Source organism: Bombina bombina, chromosome 3 (assembly GCF_027579735.1).
Source record: "Bombina bombina isolate aBomBom1 chromosome 3, aBomBom1.pri, whole genome shotgun sequence".
Taxonomy (NCBI): domain Eukaryota; kingdom Metazoa; phylum Chordata; class Amphibia; order Anura; family Bombinatoridae; genus Bombina; species Bombina bombina.
The window spans coordinates 605,962,157-605,976,839 of NC_069501.1; the positions used below are offsets into that span (position 1 = coordinate 605,962,157).

The 14,683-nt window shown below is 38.3% G+C and overlaps 1 protein-coding gene across 1 annotated transcript in view; it reads left to right on the plus strand.

The window, feature by feature from the left end:
- RHCE (Rh blood group CcEe antigens) overlaps positions 1-14,683 on the plus strand; it is a 129,437-nt gene that overhangs the window by 64,085 nt on the left and 50,669 nt on the right. The window lies entirely within an intron of this gene.

Genomic DNA, 14,683 nt, shown 5'->3' on the forward strand with positions numbered 1-14,683 from the left:
ATCAAAGATGAAGAATACTCCAATACCCGGAGTCATGGGGGCAATGTATATTATAATCAAAAGGACCTCACCTCTAGGTTGGAAGAAGCCTATAAGATTGGACAATCTTTCCAGGATTTCAGCAAATAGTCGAAGAGCAAATTTCTTTAGCTAATGGCTGTTCCAGTGATGATGAACACCAACAGCTACAAGAACTCCTGATGGAGTACAAGGGTATTTTTCTAGGATTCTTATGACTGTTTGACTACAGACTTGCACATTGCAAGAATCCAAACAGATCCCAATGCACCACCTGTCTTTGTTAAACAATATAGACTTTCCTTAGCCTCATATGATTCTCTTGCAGAAATCATAAGGAACTTGGAAGAAAGAGGTATTATCAGACAGGTGCATATGCTCTTATAACAATCCTATTCTAGGTGTTCTTAAGGCCCAATGGACAATGGTGTTTGTGTGCTGACAGCTAAACAAACGAGGTGTACATGTCTGGCTGGCCTGTGCTATACATTGGACCAGTGCCTAGCACAGATGCAGGGATCCAAAATATTCACTGCCATTGATTGTGCACAGGGATATTGGACCATAAAGGTACATGAAGAGGACCAGTATAAGCTTGCATTCTCATTCCAAAAGGTCCAGTATGCATTCGAAAGGTCCAGTATGCATTCCCGTTTGGATACATAAATTCAGGACATGAATTTGCTGTATTCATGCATAAGGCTATGCCTGATGCACTGGAAAGGGGGACCTTATCTTATTTTGATGATGTTTTAATCAAAGGCACAGACTTTGAAAAAACACATCACAGAGCTTAAACACGTCCTCAGCCAACTTAAAAGGGCAGGTGTCAAATTATCCCTACAAAAAAGCTCAATGGTGCCGCTCTTGTGTAAACTTCTAGGGACATGAAGTTACTTCTGAAGGGTTAAATCCTCAGAAGAAAAAGGTGGGAAGCTATAATAAATTCTAAAAACCCAACTAACTTAAAGGAATTGAGATCATTCCTGGGTTATGACGAATTATTCTCGCAAATGTATTGATAATTATGCAGAATTAGCTAAACCACTGCTACTTCTTCTAAAGGAGGATGTGAAATGGCACTGGAGTGAGACTCAAGAGACAGCCATTAGAGAGCTGAAGAGAAAACTCACTCAAGCACCTTGCTTAGCGTACCCTGAAGGGGGTAAATCTTTCTACTTAGAGACAGGTTGCACAGATATAAGCATGAGTGCTGTTTTATACCAAAAGCATGATAATTTAAGCAAAGTTATTGTTTATGCGAGTAAAGCTTTAACCCCAGTAGAAATAAAATTTAGTGATTGCGAAAAAGCCCTCTTATCTACTGTATGGGCTCTACAAAATTTCCGCAGCTATTACAGGACGAGAAAATTATTGTAGAAACGGCCCCACCAGCTTTGCTATATTTGCAAAGTAAGAGAATAAGAGATGGAAATTTGTCTAATAGCCGCATAACAGCCTGGACCTCCTTACAATGCTGGCCTTTAGAAATTCACTATAAGCAAAACAAAAAGAATCCAGTCACACAGGGGCTTGCTGAGCTCCATGACTGTACTACTAAGGATCATGGGGAAAGAGTTATTAGAAGATGATTTTCTGGAGGAACAATTACTTTTCCCCATATAAAATATATAATGAGGACCATTGTCAAACATACCTTGGGTATATGTTGATGGTTTGTTCTTACCATGCCACTATTGATATGGAGCACAAACTAGTCGCTGGCATTGGTATAACTTGGGCAAATGGATTCCCAGAGGTTTCAATATTGCACCAAGATCCAGTCAAGTTGCAGAACTCACTGTTGTTCTAAAAACAATTGAAATGGCTATTGAACGCGGGTATTCATGAAGTTGTGATCATTACTTACTCAAATTATGTGCGTGACAGTTTTGTTGAATACCTGACAACTTGGAAAAGAAATGGCATGCAGAAAACTAACAACAAACCAGTCAAACATGGCAAGTTGTTCTGCGAGATTGATAATCTAGTGGTGTCCAATAATTTAACCATGCACTGGAAAAAGACCAAGGGTCATTCCAGGGTTCTAGGTCCTGATAAGGAAGGCAATGATCTTGCGGATTCATTAGCCAAACAAGGAGTCATAACTGGAGGAACTCCTTAATATCGACCACTTAATGGATGCAATTCAGGTAAAAGCCATCACCAGAAACCAGGCTAAACAACAGAGTGAGCCTAACCTGGTACAAATGGAGTCAGAATTCTCCTAGTGAGGACCTGATCACTAGTCAAAAAGAAGACCCCATTGTAGGCATCTTTATAAACACATAGAAGGATCCTGAAAGCAACCCCATCTCAAAAGAGGACAGTATTGGCAAGGAAGATCTTAGAATCTTAATGAAGTCCAGATCACATTCAAGTTACAGGATGGTTTGTTTATTAGAACTTCCAAAACTGGCATCCAGCAATGGGTGATACCCACCATCGTGGTCATCGTGGCGCCAAATTAACGTATGAAATATTGCATGATTACGCCTTTGGCTTGCACATGTTAAAAGATGTTCAAAACGTATTGTCAAGGTTGTTTAATCTGTCCACAGTTCCAACCCACTGCACCAATGCATAGAGCGCCATTGCAGAAAAGGGGGATGGTAATGCCCATGGTCAGATATACAAATTGATTTTATTGGTCCGAGTAACTAGGTCATCAAGAGGTAACAAATACATGTTGACAGTGACATGCCCTGTTCACTAAATGGGTAGAGTGCATCAGTGTACCTAACAATAGTTCTGAAACATGCGCAGCATTGCTCATCAACCACGTGTTTTCCAGATTGGTTTACCCCAGAGAATCAAATCCAATCGGGGAACCCACTTCACTAGCGAAATGATGACCAAAAATGTGGAAAATACTAGGGATCAAAAGAATGCTCCATATTGCATATAGAGCTGCCTCAAGTGGTGGTGTAAGAACGTTACAACCAGTCTATTGTGAGAATCCTCAAAAAGTTTGTGAATGAAACAGGTAAAGACTTGGATTATAAAATTACCTCTAGTCCTAATGGCATTGAGAGCAACTCCAAGTAGTGCTGCCAAGATGTCACCTTTTGAATTGATGACTGGTAGAAGAATGGTTCTACCCCAGCATCTACTATACCAACATACATCAGACCAGAACTTGATAAACACTGCCAATATGCATCAATATGTGGAGAACCTAAGAAAGCACCTGCAATATGCCTTTGCATTTGCTCAAAGGAACTTAGAGAAAGCTGCAACTGCCACTAAAACTTATTATGATCTCAAAACGTCCAAAAAAGAATATGAAATAAATGATAAAGTTTATCTTTATAACTTTGAAGAGATCAGGTTAAGGAGAAGAAATGTCTTCCCTCAAGGAAGGGTCCCTTTTGTTGTTACTGACAAAATATCTCCAGTCACCTAGTAAAATTAGGTTCCCTAAAAACGATACTTTTACGGATAAATGGGTCCATATTAATCAGTTGCAAGCATGCCATCCTAGATCCCAACTACAAGTCATGGAGGGAGAATGAAGTGTCATATCCCCAAATGCACTAAAGAAATATTGTAGTTAAGATGCCTAGCTAATGAGCATAAGGGCTCAAAAAATAACGGACTCTCTTCATAGAAGGCTGTCTATAATGCATACTATCAACACACTCACCAAGTACCACTGACTTTAAGCCAATTCAAATACATGTGTCCTACATCTATTTAAAATTGGTAGGGGGGGAATTATGTCAGGGTATCTGTGGAGTAACATTAAATAAACTACAGATGCATCATAGAATCTAATATTTTATTTTGAAGTGAATTGGTTTCATAAACAGACCAGCCCCAACCTCCCTTTTTCCTAATTACAATACATCCAAATGAGAACAAAGGTAAAACATTTGGTCTCATTAGTTCTGGCAGTTATTTCAAAGAGATGTTCAATATATAGCTGCTCTGTTTAAAAGTTGATTTCCTGCCAAAAATAGATAATAGATTTACAGACCCCCCCTCACTGCTGCTTGGGACAAGTTGGAAAACATTTGGTTCAGTAAGTAAAGACAATTTATTTCAAAGGGATGTTCACTATTTGAAGTTTGATTTCCAGATTCTGTCCTCTATGTAATAAAAGGTTATCAGGTAATGACCTCATGTGGAGATATGCAGACGTAACATCTGGGAATGAACTACTTGAAGCTTAAAGGGACAGTAAACCTAAAAAATAATGTTATATAATTCTGCACATAGTGCAGAATTATATAACATTATTTTAAGGTTATCGTTATAATCCCTTTTATTCCCGTTGAATTTTTTTAAAATATGTCCGTTTTTCAGACACCGCTCTCTGTACTCTGCTGAGCGTGTCTGTTTTATTACACAGCGCATCGGGCCAGCTGTATAGTCACAGCCCGGCCCGACCGCGCCATAACACTTTAATGCAGCTCGCTTCCTGCTCTGTCTGACAGCAGGAGCGAGCTGCACTTAGTGTTATGGTGCGGTCGGGGCCGGGCTGTGACTATACAGCTGGCCCGATGCGCTGTGTAATAAAAACAGACCCACTCAGCAGAATACAGAGAGCGGTCTGAAAAACGGTCTTATTTAAAAAAATTCAAAGGGAATAAAAGGGTTTATAACGATAACACTAAAATAATTTTATATAATTCTGCACTATGTGCAGAATTATATAACATTATTTTTTAAGTTTAGTTACACTTTAAGTATAAGCAAGAATTGATTATCTCCTACTAATTGGAATACAAATTCTCAGTGGAAAAGGCTGTTGGCTCAGATAAACAGTACATGAAAAACTAGATCTCAGACATTTGGGATTATTGTGCCTAAATCAAAGACCCTGTGAGTGACTTCCTTTATACTGGACTTATTTATCTTTGAAGTGCACCCAGGGCAGTGAGAGCCCAATAAGACGCTGTGAGCTGGAGTGCTACTACACCTTCTACTGTAGTATATATATATATATATATATATATATATATAATATATTATATAATATATATATATATATATATATGTATATATATATATATAAATTGAAAGCAGATTGCACTCCAAGCTATCAAATGTTCCAATACCCTGGGTGTGCTGCAAAATAGGCATACAAAACAGAAAAAACAAAGCGCACTCCTAGGGAACTTTTTTCAAATCCTTTTACTGGTGAAACGTTTTCGGACATATCACGTCCGTCCTCAGGACCAAAAAAGATCTTTTTTGGTCTGAGGACGGACGTGATATGTCCGAAAACGTTCACCAGTAAAAGGATTTGAAAAAAGTTCCCTAGGGAGTGCGCTTTGGTTTTTTCTGTTTTATATATATATATATATATATATATATATAATATATATATATATATATATATATATATATGTAATTATCTGAAACTGATACTATATTGGATAAATATCTGCTGTATTGAACAAGTAGCTATACAATCAATTTAAAATGTCCAATTTATTTTTGTACATTAAACGTTGAAGGAACAACAGACAATGTATTTGTACTAATAGAAACATAATCAGCATGCAATAGCTTGTCATAAACAAATTCCACATAATTGAGCTGAAGAGAATAGCATCAGCTTGCTTAAAACAAACACACTTAGCTTTGGTAGAATTGTGTTCAGGCAGCATGGTTCCTACAGTAACATCAGAGGCAGGAGATCAGTCTGAGACATCTTGCAAAATTTACAAAGAAAAAAATAATAATATTTAAACAAAATATCCTATTCCTCATATAGCAGTTTCAGTAATGGGAAAAATGCTTATGCTAAATAATATGCAAAAAAGGCAAGCATCAAAGCTCTCTATAATATAAAGAGAACAAGAAGCATTAAATGAAGAGGGGTAATATAGCAAAAATGTTGGCGCCAAGTAAAGCTAACACCAGGAAATTACGCAACTTGCATCATAACAAAGCGCGACTTCGCACCAAAAAAACTAATGTCCACAAAGACGCAGGAAATGACGAGACTTGCTTCACTATAGGTGCAACTTCGCGCCAAAAATTTTCACGCCAAGAATGACACAAATAAAAAATATCATTTTACGCCCTCGCGAACCTAGTTTGCCTGCGAAAAATTTGGAAAACAAAGTCAAATTTGAAAGAACTGGAACCCCAGGTAAGAAAAAAAATATTTAAATAAACTTCCCAAAAACATAATTTCCATACTGAAACTGTTAGACTGCAAAGGGAAATATACATAGACCATAGATCATGGCAAATATAAGCAAACACATATATTAAAACTTTACAATATAATATAAAGCGCCAGACATAGCTAAGAGTGTCTTAATAATGATACATACTTACCAGAAGACACCCATCCACATATAGCAGACAGCCAAACCAGTACTGAAACATAGCAGAGGTAATGGTAGAGGAGTATAACGTCAATCTGGAAGGGAGGCAGCAGATGGATCCCTGCGACCAATTACAGAGAGCCTAAGAGAAGATTTCCCATAGTTGAAACCATTAAATGAACAGCAATACTCCCTACACATCCCTCCAGACAAACACTGTACTCTGAGAGGAATAGGGCTTCAAAATGCTTAGATGCTCCTATCATAGAAGAATCAAGCAGATCTGCTTCACCACCTCCATAGGAGGCAATATTGTAAAAAAAAAACTAAGGTATGAGTGTGTTGGGATGTGTATTTATAGGCATTATTGAGGTTTGGGAAACTTTGCCCCCTCCTGGTAGGAATGTATATCCCTTACATCACTAGCTCATGGACTCTTGCCACTTAAATGAGAGAAATGTTATCTATCACACATGGGACTAACACTGTCTAGCTGTAAAAAAATGGTAAAAATGCTCTGAGATAAGAGATAGCCTTCAAAGGCTTAGAATTTAGCATAAGAGCCTACCTAGGTTTAGATTTCAAGTTCAACAAAGAATAACAAGAGAACAAGCAAATTTGATGATAAATTGGAAAGTTGTTTAACATTGCATGCCCTATCTGAATCATGAAGTTTAATTTTGACTAGACTGGCCCTTTAAATATAGTTTAACTCTAGGGTCTAACTTTAGAGAATATATGAATTCTTTCCTATTTTCTAAAGGAAACTTCTTCCTTGATTTCTTCTAGATTCTATGCAGTTTTGTGAACAAATACTGGTAATAAATAACAATGCCAATATATCCTGGGTGCACAAATGCCAAACATGAGTACTCAGGCGACAAGGGGTAGACAAGGTTTTTTTCAACCCACTACACAGACTAAGCTAAACAAACGAGTGTAAATGTCTGGCTGGTCTGTGCTATACATTGACCAGTGCCTAGCACAGATGCAGGGATCCAAAATATTCACTGCCATTGATTGTGCACAGGGATATTGGACCATAAAGGTACATGAAGAGGACCAGTATAAGCTTGCATTCTCATTCCAAAAGGTCCAGTATGCATTCCAAAGGTCCAGTATGCATTCCGGTTTGGATACATAAATTCAGGACATGAATTTGCTGTATTCATGCATAAGGCTATGCCTGATGCACTGGAAAGGGGGGACCTTATCTTATTTTGATGATGTTTAATCAAAAGTACAGACTTTGAAAAACACATCACAGAGCTTAAACACGTCCTCAGCCAACTTAAAAGGGCAGGTGTCAAATTATCCCTACAAAAAGCTCAATGGTGCCGCTCTCGTGTAAACTTCTAGGGACATGAAGTTAGTTCTGAAGGGTTAAATCCTCAGAAGAAAAAGGTGGAAGCTATAATAAATTCTAAAAACCCAACTAACTTAAAGGAATTGAGATCATTCCTGGGTATGACGAATTTTTCTCGCAAATGTATTGATAATTATGCAGAATTAGCTAAACCACTGCTACTTCTCCTAAAGAAGGATGTGAAATGGCACTGGAGTGAGACTCAAGAGGACAGCCATTAGAGAGCTGAAGAGAAAACTCACTCAAGCACCTTGCTTAGCGTACCCTGAAGGGGGTAAATCTTTCTACTTAGAGACAGGTTACACAGATATAAGCATGAGTGCTGTTTTATACCAAAAGCATGATAATTTAAGCAAAGTTATTGTTTATGCGAGTAAAGCTTTAACCCCAGTAGAAATAAAATTTAGTGATTGCGAAAAAGCCCTCTTATCTACTGTATGGGCTCTACAAAATTTCCGTAGCTATATACAGGACGAGAAAATTGTTGTAGAAACGGCCCACCAGCTTTTGCTATATTTGCAAAGTAAGAGAATAAGAGATGGAAATTTGTCTAATAGCCGCATAACAGCTTGGACTCCTTACAATGCTGGCCTTTAGAAATTCACTATAAGCAAAACAAAAAGAATCCAGTCGCACAGGGGCTTGCTGAGCTCCACGACTGTACTGTTAAGGATCATGGGGAAGAGTTATTAGAAGATGATTTTCTGGAGGAACAATTACTTTCCCCATATAAAATATATAATGAGGACCATTGTCAAACATTACCTTGGGTATATGTTGATGGTTGTTCTTACCATGCCACTATTGATATGGAGCACAGACTAGTCGCTGGCATTGGTATAACTTGGGCAAATGGATTCCCAGAGGTTTCAACATTGGACCAAGATCCAGTCAAGTTGCAGAACTCACTGTTGTTCTAAAAACAATTGAAATGGCTATTGAACGCGGTATTCATGAAGTTGTGATCATTACTTACTCAAATTATGTGCGTGACAGTTTTGTTAAATACCTGACAACTTGGAAAAGAAATGGCATGCAGAAAACTAACAACAAACCAGTCAAACATGGCAAGTTGTTCTGCGAGATTGATAATCTAGTGGGTGTCCAATAATTTAACCATGCACTGGAAAAAGACCAAGGGTCATTCCAGGGTTCTAGGTCCTGATAAGGAAGGCAATGATCTTGCGGATTCATTAGCCAAACAAGGAGTCATAACTGGAGAACTCCTTAATATCGACCACTTAATGGATGCAATTCAGGTAAATGCCATCACCAAAAACCAGGCTAAACAACAGAGTGAGCCTAACCTAGTACAATGGAGTCAGAATTCTCCTAGTGAGGACCTGATCACTAGTCAAAAAGAAGACCCCATTGTAGGCATCTTTTATAAACACATAGAAGATCCTGAAAGCAACCCCATCTCAAAAGAGGACAGTATTGGCAAGGAAGATCTTAGAATCTTAATGAAGTCCAGATCACAATTCAAGTTACAGGATGGTTTGTTTATTAGAACCTCCAAAACTGGCATCCAGCAATGGGTGATACCCACCATCATGGTCATTGTGGCGCCAAATTAACGTATGAAATATTGCACGATTATGCCTTTTGGCTGCAGATGTTAAAAGATGTTCAAACGTATTGTCAAGGTTGTTTAATCTGTCCACAGTTCCAACCCACTGCACCAATGCATAGAGCGCCATTGCAGAAAAGGGGGATGGTAATGCCATGGTCAGATATACAAATTGATTTTATTGGTCCAGTAACTAGGTCATCAAGAGGTAACAAATACATGTTAACAGTGACATGCCTGTTCACTAAATGGGTAGAGTGCATCAGTGTACCTAACAATAGTTCTGAAACATGCGCAGCATTGCTCATCAACCACATGTTTTCCAGATTTGGTTTACCCCAGAGAATCGAATCCAATAGGGGAACCCACTTCACTAGCGAAATGATGACCAAAATGTGGAAAATACTAGGGATCAAAAGAATGCTCCAAAGTACCAGTGAATATATGATGGTGGAGTTCCCGAGGACACCGGTACTCTTCATGTTACCAAAGGTACACAAGAGCTTAGATGCCCTACCTGGGAGACCTATTGTGTCTGCTGTTGGCTCCCTGCTCCAACCTATAGCGACATACATAGATCACATATTACAACCTATTGTACGGAATATACCATCTTTTTATTGGATTCGTCATCCATGATCAAACTCCTGCTGGATTTACCAACTTTGGGTGAGGACATCTGGCTGGTCACATTGTATGTGACCAGCCTGTATATGGTCATCCCCCACCAAGAGGGGATAGCGGCTACTAAGAGACAATTGTCAAAATATCCTTACATAGGACCCCCTATTCAAGTCATTTGTGAAATGTTAAGAATGTGCCTGGAGCTTAACTTTTCCGTTTTGAAAGATCCTTCTACCTGCAGGTTGCAGGAATGGCAATGGAGTCTAATATGGCCCCATCATATGCCAACCTGTTCATGGCAGAATTAGAAAGTGGAGGAACTCAATTGTTTAAGGACCACATGATACAGCTTTTCAAGAGGTACATTAATGATCTGTTCCTCCTATGGACAGGAACCGAGGAGGAACTGCTCAACTGGTTTGATGAATTAAATCAAGTACATCCTACTGTTAAATTTTCAAACAAGGGGGTATATTGAATACTACCCTCTACAGTAAACGAACGGACAAGAACGCTATCTTGCATGCTTCTAGTTGCCATCCGCAAAGCCTGAAGAAGGCACTTCCAACCTCCAAGTTTAAGAGGGTAGTTAGGAACTGAGGGACCAACAAATGACAGATATGGTGGGTAAATTCTGACAGAGGGGTTACCACCAGAAGGCTCTGAAGTCAAGCAAATAAACGGTTGTAGAATCAACACAACAAGATCTTCTATATGGTGCTAGAAACAGACCAGTGGAGGACAAACTTACATTCATGTCAACCTTTACTAAGGGCAAGGAAGGGATTGTGGATACCCTAAAGAAAAACTGGAATCTGTTAACCAAGGACAGAGATCTACCGTTTAAGCAATGCTTTCGCCCAGGATCGGATATCAAAGAGTGGCCTCTTTGAGAGACCAATTGATCGAAACAGAACCACTAAGCTGCTATAGTAAAGAAACTTGGCTTAAAATTAATCCTGGATGCTTTCGGTGCTTGGGATGCACCACTTGTGGGGGTCTTTCCACTGGGAGTTTCTTCTGCCATCCATACTCAACGAGAAAGTTTAAAATTAGACACAGAGTAACTTGCACCACAAATTTTATAGTCTATTTACTACACTGTGTGTGTGGGATGTTTTATGTGGGCAAGATGGTGGATGACTTGAGAACAAGGATGGCAAACCATTGGTCTGCAATACGTGCAGCAATTAACAAAGGAACTTCTGACCAGCTGGTGGCCAGGCATTTTGTGGAAGCCGGACATAGGGTTACTGACTTGAAATATATTATTATTGACCACATCCCCCGTTGACTAGGGGGGTGATAGGGAGACTCATTGTATCTTTAACTTGGGGACCATGACCCCTAGGGGGCTCAATGTGCATTTAGACTGGCACTGCTGTCTGTTTTCTATTGCTGATTCCTGATATGGAAAGTACTAGGGTACTAGGATATACTAGGCAGGGGCGTAATACTACTTAGATGTTATATCATATTGGTTCTTGCAATCTTGTGCAATATTACATCCAACCACTGTGTCCCCCATATTTCACCATACTAGATGGATTAGACCATTTCCTTTAGGAAGAATAGTAAGCCCTATATTATGTGTTTTTCACTTAAATGATACCCCGGTCTAGGATTGAACATGGTGGGATGATGATGTTTACTGTAATCTATGTATGATGATATCTTATGTGCAGTTATAAATATTGTCAGGCTTTTTGGTCTCCTAAGTATTAGGATGGTGGTTCTGGGGATTTCTAAGTAGATAACGAATCTGTATCATTGATGGCTTAGAAATGTGTTATGGTGTAGATGTTATTTACTGTGATACCTGTATGATAACGCCTGTTATATCGCCATAGACTCCTGATGACATGTTGTTTTAAGGTTTTAAGTTCACATACGGCGCTCAGCTCTGAGCGTCTGGTTACCATGACGATTTGCGTGACGCTGGGTCACGTGACGTTGGGTGACTTTCGGGTGATGGAGTGAGCACCGCACCTAAGTTTGATTTGCAGGGGTATGTAAAGGGGGTGAGTACACTGTTTGTTATTATGCTGATCTTTTGAAATGGGTAATACCCGAAACGTCTAGATTAAAGAATACTTATGTTTTTTGCAAAGACCCTGTGAGTGACTTCCTTTATACTGGACTTATTTATCTTTGAAGTGCACCCTGGGCAGTGAGCGCCCAATAAGATGCTGTGAGCTGGAGTGCTACTACACCTTCTACTGTAGTATATATATATAGTATATATTTATTTTTATATATATATATATATATATATATATATATATATATATATATATATATATATATATATATATATATGTGTAATTATCTGAAACTGATACTATATTGGATAAATATCTGCTGTATTGAACAAGTAGCTATACAATCAATTTAAAATGTCCAATTTATTTTTGTACATTAAACGTTGAAGAAACAACAGACGATGTATTTGTACTAATAGAAACATAATCAGCATGCAATAGCTTGTCATAACAAATTCCACATAATTGAGCTGAAGAAATAACATCAGCTTGCTTAAAACAAACACACTTAGCTTTGGTAGAATTGTGTTCAGGCAGCATGGTTCCTACAGTAACATCAGAGGCAGGATCAGTCTGAGACATCTTGCAAAATTTAAAAAGAAAAAAATAATAATATTTAAACAAAATATCCTATTTCCTCATATAAATGCTTATGCTAAATAATATGCAAAAAAGGCAAGCATCATAGCTCTCTATAATATAAAGAGAACAAGAAGCATTAAATGAAGAGGGGTAATATAGCAAAAATTTTGTCGCCAAGTAAAGCTAACACCAGGAAATTACGCAACTTGCATCATAACAAGCGCGACTTTGCACCAAAAAAACTAACGTCCACAAAGACGCAGGAAATGACGAGACTTGCTTCACTATAGGTGCAACTTCGCGCCAAAAATTTTCATGCCAAGAATGACACTAATAAAAAACATCATTGTGTGCCCTCGCAAACCTAATTTGCCTGCAAAAATTTGGAAAACAAAGTCAAATTTGAAAGAACTGGAACCCCAGGTAAGAAAAAAAATATTTAAATAAACTTCCCAAAAACATAATTTCCATACTGAAACTGTTAGACTGCAAAAGGGAAATATACATAGACCATAGATCATGGCAAATATAAGCAAACACATATATTTAAAACTTTACAATATAATATAAAGCGCCAGACATAGCTAAGAGTGTCTTAATAATGATACATACTTACCAGAAGACACCCATCCACATATAGCAGACAGCCAAACCAGTACTGAAACATAGCAGAGGTAATGGTAGAGGAGTATAACGTCAATCTGGAAAGGGAGGCAGCAGATGGATCCCTGCGACCAATTACAGAGAGCCTTAGAGAAGATTTCCCATAGTTGAAACCATTAAATGAACAGGCAATACTCCCTACACATCCCTCAGACAAACACTGTACTCTGAGAGGAATAGGGCTTCAAAATGCTTAGAAGCTCCTATCATAGAAGAAATCAAGCAGATCTTGCTTCACCACCTCCATAGGAGGCAATATTTGTAAAAAAAAACTAAGGTATGAGTGTGTTGGGATGTGTATTTATAGGCATTTTGAGGTTTGGGAAACTTTGCCCCCTCCTGGTAGGAATGTATATCCCATACATCACTAGCTCATGGACTCTTGCCACTTAAATGAAAGAAATGTTATCTATCACACATGAACTAACACTGTCTAGCTGTAAAAAAATGGTCAAAATGCACTGAGATAAGAGATAGCCTTCAAAGGCTTAGAATTTAGCATAAGAGCCTACCTAGGTTTAGATTTCAAGTTCAACAAAGAATAACAAGAGAACAAGCAAATTTGATGATAAATTGGAAAGTTGTTTAACATTGCATACCCTATCTGAATCATGAAGTTTAATTTTGACTAGACTGGCCCTTTAAATATAGTTTAACTCTAGGGTCTAACTTTAGAGAATATAGGATTCTTTCCTATTTTCTAAAGGAAACTTCTTCCTTGATTTCTTCTAGATTCTATGCAGTTTTGTGAACAAATACTGGTAATAAATAACAATGCCAATATATCCTGGGTGCACAAATGCCAAACATGAGTACTCAGGCGACAAGGGGTAGACAAAGTTTTTTTCAACCCACTACACAGACTAAGCTAAACAAACGAGTGTACATGTCTGGCTGGCCTGTGCTATACATTGACCAGTGCCTAGCACAGATGCAGGGATCCAAAATATTCACTGCCATTGATTGTGCACAGGGATATTGGACCATAAAGGTACATGAAGAGGACCAGTATAAGCTTGCATTCTCATTCCAAAAGGTCCAGTATGCATTCCAAAGGTCCAGTATGCATTCCCGTTTGGATACATAAATTCAGGACATGAATTTGCTGTATTCATGCATAAGGCTATGCCTGATGCACTGGAAAGGGGGACCTTATCTTATTTTGATGATGTTTTAATCAAAGGCACAGACTTTGAAAAACACATCACAGAGCTTAAACACGTCCTCAGCCAACTTAAAAGGGCAGGTGTCAAATTATCCCTACAAAAAGCTCAATGGTGCCGCTCTTGTGTAAACTTCTAGGGACATGAAGTTACTTCTGAAGGGTTCAAGTTCAACAAAGAATAACAAGAGAACAAGCAAATTTGATGATAAATTGGAAAGTTGTTTAACATTGCATGCCCTATCTGAATCATGAAGTTTAATTTTGACTAGACTGGCCCTTTAAATATAGGTTAACTCTAGGGTCAAACTTTAGAGAATATAGGATTCTTTCCTATTTTCTAAAGGAAACTTCTTCCTTGATTTCTTC